At 48.0% G+C, this 12,005-nt stretch overlaps 1 protein-coding gene across 2 annotated transcripts in view; it reads left to right on the top strand.

Annotated features, from left to right (window-relative positions):
• Positions 1-12,005, top strand: part of LOC137547348 (galactosylgalactosylxylosylprotein 3-beta-glucuronosyltransferase 1-like) — a 359,516-nt gene that overhangs the window by 23,017 nt on the left and 324,494 nt on the right. For both annotated transcript variants that reach the window (XM_068270854.1, XM_068270853.1), the window contains exon 2: positions 1,758-2,048. The gene's annotated coding sequence lies outside the window, so the exon portion shown is untranslated. The remainder of the gene's footprint in view (positions 1-1,757; positions 2,049-12,005) is intronic.

Raw genomic sequence — 12,005 nt, 5'->3', positions numbered from 1 at the left:
CCTTGCCCTTGTCTGTCAGATCTGAATTATTACTGGAAAGCCCTCATTACTTATCAGCCCCGTTCAATCAACATTAATCAACATCAGATGCTTGAGGATGGTGTCTGGCACGCTCTTGATCATCAGTGACGGAGGAGCCGTGATTGTAAGACAATCAGTCCACGCAGTAGGTTCACCCGTTTTACATAACAAAGAGATGTGACACCATGTGGTGCAATCATGCCATACATGTGAGATCCTAGGAGCGTCCTGTGTGGCTTTCATGGCAAAATACCAGCAAAATGGAAGAATGTGGGTATGAGAGGCTTCCGCTGCTTTGATTAGAGGCAGGTGACAGGTCCTCTTGATGGTATAATGGTATGAGACACTTCCTCTGGTTTGATTAGAGGCAGGTGACAGGTCCTCTTGACGCCTGGCTGGAGACTCTGATGTATTTCACACCTGTGGGCGCCCTTCTCATGATGCTTCTCGCCTTCGCTAATTACCCGTGATTAAACAGCCACCATCTTGTCTTGCTGTGATGAGCTTGTTGGCGGCACACGCAAGGTCTGCGGCAGTGCTCGTCTCTTCTGCTCGTTGTGTGTCTGACCCCTGCAGAGAAGAAGGGGGAGCCTCTCTGAAAGTCAAATTTCACTTTTTGTATAGAAAACAAAAAAGCTGCTAAAAATATGCATCACTGCTGCACACTTTTTTGTTCTTAACCCTCCTGGCAGTAGCTACATGAAACACCACTAGAGGGCGCATGTGTCCCTCTAGTGCGATCGTCGCCGGCATCAATAGCAAACAGGGGAACGCGTATATAATGCGCTCCCCTGTTTGGCTTCTCCTGTCGCCATGGCGATGATCGGAATGACGTCATGGACGTCAGCCGACGTCCTGACGTCAGACACCTCCGATCCAGCCCATAGCGCTGCCCGGAACTCATTGGTCCGGGCAGCGCAGGGCTCTGGCGGGGGGGGGGGCCTCTTGCGCCGCTGCGTGCGGTCGATCGCCGCAGAGCGGCGGCGATCGAGCTGTACGCGCGGCTAGCAAAGTGCTAGCTGCGCGTACAGCATTTCCGCTCCCTGATTTACATCCTGACACTTATTACATGTTGACATTTTTACTGCTGGCAGGTGATGTCAGTGGAAGGAGATGCAGCTTGCTTTTTCGGCAGTTGGAAACAGCTGTTATTTCCCACAATGCAACAAGGCTCCCACAGTGTGATGTCAGAACCATGGTCCTGACATCACACTGTGGGAGGGGTTTCACCACAATATCAGCCATACAGAGCCCCCTGATGATCCGTTTGTGAAAAGGAAAAGATTTGTAATGGTAAAGGGGGGATCAGCTACTGATTGGGATGAAGTTCAATTCTTTATTATGGTTACTCTTTAAGTGTCCCTCTTTCTTATATCAAGAAGGGGGGGGGGGGGGGGGGAATGTTAGGTAAATGGAAGGAGAAAAGACAGACTAAAGCATTGGGCAGAAGAAGAGGTCAGCGTTAGGCACTGGGCAGTAAGTAAGGTTAGGGTCAGGCAGAGGGCAGTTGGTGAAGTTAGGGTTAGGCACAGGGCAGGGTTGAGCAATGAGCATAGGAGAGGAAGGGGGGGGGGGGGGGCTAAGGTATAAGTGAGGTCACACAGAGACAAAAAAATGATGGTCGTTGCCCCGGTGATAGCCCAGAGAACTGTTGTACAATTTCCAACCTCTGCTCTCTGTCCAAAACATAGAAGAGACATATTTTATTTTAACATGTTCTTCATTTTTTTTTCCAGCGTTCCACCTGAATTATTGAACACAACAAATCACAGTAGGTGGAACAACATCGCTTTCAAAAAAATACATCAAGACACCGAAGGCGAATCAATAAAACAGCGAGCGCGAGAACACGGCGTACCAAACAACCGCACCACGTCTAACGAGGGAGAGATGTGTGCGAAATCTCAGGATGCCTCTCAGAGAGAACATGAGATCCCAGCCAGGAGGAGAGCATTGCCTTCTACAGGAAGAATGTTTCACTGCCTATAGTGCAAGAAGTCGCTCCCATAGTGCACTGCTTCCAGACAGTGAGTAAATATTCTAATCCTTCATTTACTGCTAGTTTTACACTGGACCCCCCAGCACTGTATGTATAATATTGGCATAATGCAGAGGAGTAACTATGTTCCCGGCAGTGTTTAGCTGGGTGGGGGGAGCCAAGAGACGGCTCTCCCTGCCTGGGTGAGGTTAGAATTAGGCAGAGGGCAGTGGGTGAGGTTAGGGTTTGACAGAGGGCAGTGGGTGTGGTTAGGGTTAGGCAGAGGGCAGTGGGCAGTGGGTGAGGTTAGGCAGTGGGTGATGTTAGGGTTAGGTAGAGGGTGGTGGTTGAGGTTAGGGTTAGATAGAGGGCAGTGGGTGAGGTTAGGGTTTGACAGAGGGCAGTGGGTGGGGTTAGGGTTAGGCAGAGGGCAGTGGGTGCGGTTAGGGTTAGGCAGAGGGCAGTGGGTGAGGTTAGGGTTTGACAGAGGGCACTGGGTGCGGTTAGGGTTAGACAGAGGGCAGTGGGTGATGTTAGGGTTAGGTAGAGGGCAGTGGGTGAGGTTAGGGTTTGACAGAGGGCAGTGGGTGCGGTTACGGTTAGGCAGAGGGCAGTGGGTGAGGTTAGGGTTAAACAGAGAGTAGTGGGTGAGGTTAGGGTTTGACAAAGGGCACTAGGTGCGGTTAGGGTTAGACAGAGGGCAGTGGGTGATGTTAGGGTTAGGTAGAGTGCAGTGGGTGAGGTTAGGGTTAGACAAAGGGCAGTGGGTGATGTTAGGGTTAGGTAGAGTGCAGTGGGTGCAGTTTGGGTTAGACAGAGGGTAGTGGGTGAGGTTAGGGTTAGGCAGAGGGCAGTGGGTGTGGTTAGGGTTAGGCAAGGGGCAGTGGGTGAGGTTAGGGTTAGGCAGAGGGCAGTGGGTGGGGTTAGGGTTAGGCAGATGGCAGTGGGTGAGGTTAGGGTTAGCCCCAGGGCAATGGGTGAGGTTAGGGTTAGGCCCAGGGCAGGAAGTTGGGTTAGTGACACGAAAGGAGAAAAGACAGAGTAAAGCATTGGACAATCGAAAAAGTAGGGCTAAGTACAGAGCAGAAGAAGAGGTTAGGACACGGGGCAGTAAATGAGGTTAGGGTTAGGCAGACGGCAATGGGTGAGGTTATGTTTAGGCACAGGGTAAGAAGTGAGGTTAGGGTTAGGCAGAGGGCAGTGGGTGAGGTTAGGCAGAGGGCAGTGGGTGAGGTTAGGGTTAGGCAGAGGGCAGTGGGTGTGTTAGGGTTAGGCAGAGGGCAGTGGGTGAGGTTAGGGTTAGACAGAGGGCAGTGGGTGAGGTTACGGTTAGACAGAGGGCAGTGGGTGAGGTTAGGGTTAGGCAGAGGGCAATGGCTGAGGTTAGGGTTAGCCCCAGGGCAATGGGTGAGGTTAGGCCCAGGGCAGGGAGTGGGGTTAGTGACACGGAAGGAGAAAAGACAGAGTAAAGCATTGGACAATCAAAAAAGTAAGGGCTAAGTACAGAGCAGAAGAAGAGGTTAGGACACCGGGCAGTAAATGAGGTTAGGGTTAGGCAGACGGCAATGGGTGAGGTTAGGTTTAGGCACAGGGTAAGAAGTGAGGTTAGGGTTAGGCAGAGTGCAACTCAAAGACCAATACTGTTATAAAGAAACAAATACACCTGATTGACAAAATATAAGTGTCTATGGAATTCGGCCACTTTGATAGTAGAGAACTTCATAGGAAACTGTAAGCAAAAACAAACAAAAACACCTAGCATTATGCTGGGAATACACGGTTCGTTTTTGCCTTCGTTTAAACCTTCGATTCGTTCGGTAAACGAATCGAGTGTTGAAAACGTATGTGAAAATAGTCATAATCTCATTATAGTTTCGATTAATAGACCCCAAAAACGAACGACTAGTGATCGAACATGTTTGATATTATCTCTCTTTATCCATCTAATCGAGCCATTGGTAGGCTTGATGGCTGTTCAGATCGATTATATATTCGTTTATGCTAGTCCGTCCCTGTAAAAAGGGATTTTCGTTTCGTTTCTTTGCAGCCTTCGATCATTGGAAAAACGAAACCATCAGAATCGAAAAAAAAAACGAAACCGTGGGTGGTGATATTAACCGTATGACCGATTATTTCGGGATCGAAAAGGACAAAAGGCACAATCGAAACGAAGGTTTAAACGAAGGCAAAAACGAACCGTGTATTCCCAGCATTACACCACTTCGGTGCAAATCAGTGGGTCAGTACTCCCTCCTTTTTCAGTAGTGGCAGAAGAACTAACGATAGGCAGGCGGAGACACCTGTTCCTGCTTTTATAAATGCAGCATTGTAAAAGTGATGGTTAAGATTTTAAAAGTAAGGAACCAAAAAGCAGCAATCTTAGGCTGGTTTTACACTTAAAGAGATACTGAAGCGGAAAAAAAAATATGATATAATGAATTGTATGTGTAGTACAGCTAAGAAATAAAACATTAGGAGCTGAGACAAGTCTAATATTGTTTCCAGTACAGGAAGAGTTAAGAAACTCCAGTTATCTATGCAAAAGAGCCATTGAGCTCCACGACTTTAAAGAGAACCCGAGGTGGGTTTGAAGAATATTATCTGCATACAGAGGCTGGATCTGCCTATACAGCCCAGCCTCTGTTGCTATCCCAAACCCCCCTAAGGTCCCCCTGCACTCTGCAATCCCTCATAAATCACAGCCACACTGCTGACAAACAGCTTGTCAGAGCTGGCTGTGTTTATCTCTATAGTGTCAGTCTGCTGCTCTCCCCGCCTCCTGCAGAACTCCAGTCCCCGCCTGCATCCCTTCCCTCCCTGCTGATTGGAGGGAAGGGACGGGGGCAGGGACCGGAGCTATGCAGGAGGCGGGGGAGCAGCTGAGACTGACACTACAGATGTAAACACAGCCTCACAGCACGGCTGTGATTTATGAGGGATTGCAGAGTGCAGGGGGACCTTAGTGGGGTTTGGGATAGCAACAGAGGCTGGGCTGTATAAGCAGATCCAGCCTCTGTATGCAGATAACATTCTTTAAACACACCTCGGGTTCTCTTTAATGACGGGTGGAATTTATCTCCTCGATATCGCTGAAGAGTCTCGGAGACAGATGACTGCCGGCGTTTCCTTTGGTGAAATGAATCTCAGCTTCCCTGGGTCCTGAATGGTGTCCTGTACAGGTGGCGGAGAGGCACAACGGAGGAAGGGGGGGCTCAGCCTTCGCTATATCTCATTATAGTCAAGCATAAGGCGCCGTACGGCCGCTGTGATATATCTGCAATCACAATGAATACTTCTCTCTGCCCCATGCTGGGAATTTATCTGCCTTATTTATACTGGAGTGAAATATATCTCTCCGGCAGATCACAGCGTTAACAACTAAAGCGTTGTACACATGTCAGACCGTGGTAGATGGAAAACGAGCGATCTCCAATAACTAGGGCGTTAGTAATGAGTGAATGACATCAGCGCAGATCACAGCATTGACAACGAAAGCACTGTACACACAATAGACCGCGGTTGTCGTAAAACGAGCGATCACCGGTGGTTAGGGACGGGTGGAGGACATCAGCACAGATGACAGCATTAACGAACACACTTTACACACGCTAGATCGTGGTCGTTGGAAAAAGATCGATCCCGGTGGTTAACTAAAGCTCTGTACACACAATAGACCGCGGTCATCGGAAAACGAGCGATCCCTGGTGGTTAGTGACAAGCGGACCACGTCAGCGCAGATCACAGCATTAACAACTAAAGCTCGGTACACACGTTAGACCACGGTCATCGGAAAACAAGCAATCCCCGGTGGTTAGTGGCGAGCGGATGACATCAGCGTAGATCGCAGCATTAACATCTAAAGCTCTGCACACATGTTAGACCACAGTCGTTGTGAAACGTGCGATCCCCGGTGGTTGGTGATGCATGGATGACGTCAATGCACGTTCAAACTCAGCGATGGCACAATGACGGTCCACCCATCAGATTCATAGGCAAACGCAGGGGGGGGGGGGGGGGGGGATTACAGCTGCCCAGAATCCCCCCTTTGACCGGTGCAGTGTCTGGGGACAGGCACAAGTTGAGACACCAGAATATCTGCAGGCATCCTTCAGTTCACAGCACTGCCCCCTTTCTTTCCCTGCTACAGTTGACTTTGGATGTAGCAGCAGCGTGTGTACAGAGCATGGAGCAGCAGCATGTGTACAGAGCATAGAGCAGCAGCATGTGTACAGAGCATAGAGCAGCAGCGTGTGTACAGAGCATGGAGCAGCAGCGTATGTACAGAGCATGGAGCAGCAGTGTGTGTACAGAGCATGGAGCAGCAGTGTGTGTACAGAGCATGGAGCAGCATTGTGTGTACAGAGCATGGAGCAGCAATGGGGAACTTAACAGTGTCAGGTATGAGCACAGCACTGTGCCCCTGCTGTGTGAACTTTATTACCAATGTCGGCTGTCCTCATTATTATCTGTATCCAAACTGCCCCTGATCGATCCCGTTGTCGGTCGGTTGAGAAATTGCATTGTGTGTACCCAGCATGATGTCCTACCAGATTATTATACTGTATTGTGCGTGGCTGAGAGAGGCCTTTCAGAAATCCCCCCCCCCCCCCCCCAACCCACCCCGCCTCCTGGGTTTGCCCCTGAGATTGTTAGCAGAAGTGCAAAAACAAGAACCCAGAAATGGGAAATTTGGCACATGTCAGTACTTTGAGTGTACCTATTGTTTGTTATTGTTTGGTGCAAGGGACTAATAGCGATTTTAATCCGGACCGATCTGCCAGGACGGGTCAGTCTACCTGGAAGATGACAGCTGTCTTTTGGGGCATTTTTTTGTTTACAGATTATTGGCCAAACTTGCATTCGTCATTTGTTTCCAACTACCGTGGTCTATCGTGTCTATGGAGTTTAAAGGGGATCTAAAGTGAGGCTTCCATATTTATTTTCTTTTAAACAATATCATTTGCCTGGCAAGTCTGCTGATCTCTTTGGCTGCAGCAGTGTCTGAATCACACCCCTGAAACAAGCGCGCTGCTAATCCAGTCACACTTCATTCAGGGTACCTGATATGCTGCATGCTTGTTCAGGGTCTGTGGCTAAAAGTATTCGAGGCAGAGGATCAGCAGGATAGCAGGGCAACTGGTATTGCTTAAAAGGAAATAAATATATCCCTCTCACTCTAGGGTCCCTTTAAAGGGAAGGTTCAGGGAGGGGATTAAAAAAATAAAAATAAATTTCCACTTACCTGGGGCTTCCTCCAGCCCGTGGCAGGCAGGAGGTGCCCTCGCCGCCGCTCCGCAGGCTCCCGGTGGTCTCCGGTGCCCGACCCGACCTGGCCAGGCCGGCTGCCAGGTCGGGCTCTTCTGCGCTCCATTTCCTGGCACTTCTGCGTCCCACGCCTGCGCGCTGACGTCATCGGACGTCCGCCGGGCTGTACTGCGCATGCGCAGAACTACTGCGCCTGCGCAGTACAGCCCGGCGGACGTCCGATGACGTCAGCGCGCCGGCGTGGGACGCAGAAGTGCCAGGAAATGGAGCACAGAAGAGCCCGACCTGGCTGCCGGCCTGGCCAGGTCGGGTCGGGCACCAGAGACCACCGGGAGCCTGCGGAGCGGCGGCGAGGGCACCTCCTGCCTGCCACGGGCTGGAGGAAGCCCCAGGTAAGTGGAAATTTATTTTTATTTTTTTAATCCCCTCCCTGAACCTTCCCTTTAACTGGTTCCCCGCCGCCGTACAGTATATCTACGCTCCTTTGGACTTCACTTCCCCGCCCGGAGCGTAGATATACGCACCCCCCGCCGCTACCGCCGCTACCGCCGATGTCCGCTCTCCCGCTCGCACTCCCGCGATCGTGCACGCCGCTGCCCGCTCGCCCGGAGATCAATGAACGGGAAAATACATTCCCGTTCGTTGATCTCTGCCCCCGCAATGATCTGCTGCTTTCGCTAAGCAGCTCGATCATTGTAAAAAAAAAAAAAAAATACCAGCCTCTTTGTACTTCCTCCAAGCTTCCGGAAGGAAGCTTGGAGGTCGCATTAAACTGTTGCCATCTTGTGGCCAAATAGTAAACTACACCCTAAACTATTTTTCACACACACACACATTACTTATACAAAAAAATTAACTCATTACCTCCCACACTCCCCATTTTTTTTTTTTTTGTAATTAAAAAAAAAATAAAAAATGTACAATTAAAAAAAATACATAAATAGTTACCTTAGGGACTGAACTTTTTAAATATTTATATCAGGAGGGTACAACACTGTTACTTTATAAACTATGGGCTTGTAATTAGGGATGGACGCAAAACTGAAAAAAATGCACCTTTATTTCCAAATAAAATATTGGCGCCAAACATTGTGATAGGGACATAATTTAAATGGTTTTATAACCGGGACAAAAGGGCAAATACATTTCATGGGTTTTAATTACAGTAGCATGCATTATTTAAAAACTATAATGGCCGAAAACTGAAAAATAATGTTTTTTTTCCCATATGTTTTCCTATTTTCCCATTAAAACAGATTTAGAATAAAATTATTCTTGGCATAATGTCCCACCTAAAGAAAGCCTAATTGGTGGCGAAAAAAACAAGATATAGTTAATTTCATTGCGATAAGTAATGATAAAGTTATAGGCGAATGAATGTAAGGAGCGCTGAAAGGAGAAAATTGCTCGGATGCTGAAGGGGTAAAACCCCTCAGTTGGGAAGTGGTTAAAGTGAACCATAGACGAAGCACCCTCATGTATTTTACCATATATATCAGTGGGAACATTAGAGAAAACACCTACCCAGCTCTCCGTTTCATCCTTCACTGCTCAGCCTGCTTGTTATCAGCCCTGATAAAATCCCTGACTGAGCATTCAGTCTGGCTTTGCTCAGGAATATTTATAGCTCAGTCTGTGTTCTCTGGTGTCTTTTCAAGTCCAAGCCGGCCCCCTGCTGGCTCTGCTCAGGAATCATTATAGCTAAGTCATTATAGCAAAGCCAGGCTGAATGCTCAGTCGGGTATTTTATCAGGTCTGATAAGAAACAAGCCGTGCAGTGCAGAATGAAACGGAGGGCAGGGTAGGTGTTTTCTCTAATGTTCCCACTAATCTATATGAGAAAATACATGAGGGTGCTTCGTCTCTGGTTCACTTTAAAGAACTTGGCACAGCAGAGTGAACAGGGAACTTGCCTTTCTGGCTATGTTATTTCTGGCATCAGTCAGCATGAATGAGGGTATGGGGCACAGAAATTCTGCATCACCCATCTCCATTGGAGTCTTTATAGGTAGAGAAAACTCCTCTGGGAATTCTGAGGTTAATGTTCACACACTGGCCGCCAGAATGCTGCCATTAGGACTGCGTCCGAACTAGGCCCCGACCTCCCTTCGGCCGCAAACTTTGACACGGAAGCAGTATTTTCTGCACATGTTCAGTTCTGGCCTTCCACTTCATGCACATGTGTAGTTCGATCCTCCAGAACGCTGTAGCTGCGCTCCTGACGAAGCACGTGCTATTTGGAGGACATACATCCTAATAATATTATTTGGGGACATGCTGACTCATTGTTAGCAGCGCAGCTTTATGAATCAGGCCCTATGTTATTTGAGAGACATGTTGATCAAGTATCATACACAGTATATATACCTGCTTAATTATGTTATTTGGAAGTCATGCTGCATAATTGTGTTATGTGGGGGCAGGGCTGTGGAGTCGGTACAAAAATCAACCGACTCCAACTCGTCAGTTTATGAAACCTCCAACTCCGATTTCCAGGTACCCAAAATGGCTCAGACTCTTCCACTCCGACTCCTTAGTCTAATACTTACCAGGGCTGTGGATTTGGTACAAAAATCATCCGACTCCGACTCCTCAGTTTATGAAACCTCCGACTCCAGGTACCCAAAATTGCTTTGACTCTGACTCCACAGCCCTATATGGGGGAATTCTGTTTAAAAGATAAAAAACTGAACAACTTTATTAACTACACAGCGACCTCGTCACACCAATGGGCGTGACCGCGGCGGCAGCCCCAGGACCGCCTAACGCCAATTGGCGTCAAGTCCTGGGGCCGGCTACTGCAGGAGATCGTGTGCAGGCTGCGCGCGCATCTCCTGTTGGTAGGCGGAGTGGAGCTCCGCCTTCAGTCTCCGAGCGGCGATCGCCGCTCAGGAGACTGTTAGACGGCTGTTAAGGTGGCCACACACCATACAATTTTTTAAATATCTGTCCAATTTAAGAATTGCAATCAATTTTTTTGACTGATTGTAACATTTCAAAAATATGACCATTTTACCACACACCTATGTTAAGTTTTTCCCCAATTATGATAAAACTGATTGGAAACTCTGACAAAATTGCTAGGGTGTGTGTATTAATAAATTGCCAATCTAACACACACCATACAATCTTTAGAAAGATTGAAGAAAAATATCTGGCATTCCGAATTGATAAAAATTGAAGAAAACGGGAAATCCGATCTGATTTTTCAGTCAAATGAAAAAAAAAAGCTTTCAATTTTTTTCGGGAGATCCGATCGTTTTTATCGAATTGCTGTGAAATCGGATCATTTTATTGTATTGTGTGTGGCCACCTTTAGACACCATCTTTTCACTAAGTACAGCGCTGCGATCTGTCCCCCTGGGGCACAAGAGGTCGATCGCCCTCATAGGCTGAAGCCTATGACAGCCGATCGCCATGATTGGCTGGCTGGGTGGAGGGAGGGTTTTTGTAATAAAAAAAATTAAAGAAATAGTAAAATTTATTGTAAAAATAACATGTAAATATTTATAAAAAAACAAAAACCAAGGGGGGTCGGGGGGGATTGTAATCAGACCCCACCAACAGAGAGCTCTGTTGGGGGGGGGAGGGAGGGAGGGATCACTTGTGTGATGTGTTCTGCGGCCCTGCAGTGCAAATTTTAGTAAAAATTGGCCTGGTCTTTAGGGGGGTTTAACACTGCGGTCCTCAAGTGGTTAATCTGATCGAATTGGTTAGTGGGTATTCGGTCATTAGTGGGCACAACCAACGGTGATCGGAAGTGCTGCAGCAATTGGAAACGCTCGCATCGCTTCGATCGATTTCGATGGATTTCCATCGAACTGGCAGGGTGGAAAATCTAGGTCGATCTGATGAGATTGCTTATCAGTTTGCATTGGCCTTAATGGAAATCTGATGGCAAAAAAATGCCATCAGATCGAATTTCAATAGATTTCAAACTGAAATCTATTAGGGCTTGATTCACAAAAGAGTGCTAACTGTTAGCATGGCCGTTTTCGCGCAAATTTTTGCATTGCGCGCGATCGCGAATTTTCGCGCGAAACGATAAAGTTTTTGCGCGCAAACGCAAATTTTACCGCGAAATCGATATCGTTTTCGTTTTTCCAGTTAAAACGTTATCGTTTAGTTATCGTTTCCAGTTAAAACGTTATCGTTTAGCGCAAAAATTCGCGATCACGCGCAATGCGGAAATTCGCGCGAAAACGGCCGTGCTAACAGTTAGCACTCTTTTGTGAATCAAGCCCTTAGAATTCTATCCTGGTAAAAAATGTTCTATAAACACATCAGTTAGATCATCAGATGCATTTCTTATCTATCTGCTGCCAATCTGACGAGTGTATGGGCACCTTTAGTCTGAAGCGAAGATGAAGGAAAACAAACAGGTAAGTACCTAAGGAGAGGGAAGGCTCTGGGTCCTATAGAGGCTTCTCGCACCTCTCCCGGCTCCCACGTTCCAGCACAAGCTCCTCTGTTCTGATCTCTTGCCGTGGGAGGCTCCGGAAGTCTTCGGGAGCCGGAGTGCTCCCAAAGACCGGCAACTCTGTACTGCGCCTGCACTCATGTTCCCGAAGACTTCCGCAGTGGCAGAGTGCTAACGGGGAGCCAGCACTGGAACGAGGGGACCAGGAGAGGAGCCGGAAGGCTCTATAGGACTCAGAGCCTTCCCTCTCCTTAGGTAAGTATCTGTTTTTTACCCTTTTTCTCGCTTCACACTCCCTGTAATGGCCCCCTTTTACTCTAA

The sequence above is a fragment of the Hyperolius riggenbachi genome, chromosome 2, assembly GCF_040937935.1.
Source record: "Hyperolius riggenbachi isolate aHypRig1 chromosome 2, aHypRig1.pri, whole genome shotgun sequence".
Taxonomy (NCBI): Eukaryota; Metazoa; Chordata; class Amphibia; order Anura; family Hyperoliidae; genus Hyperolius; species Hyperolius riggenbachi.
The sequence above is the reverse complement of the archived record's forward strand: the minus strand, read 5'-3'. Positions and strand labels throughout refer to the sequence as shown.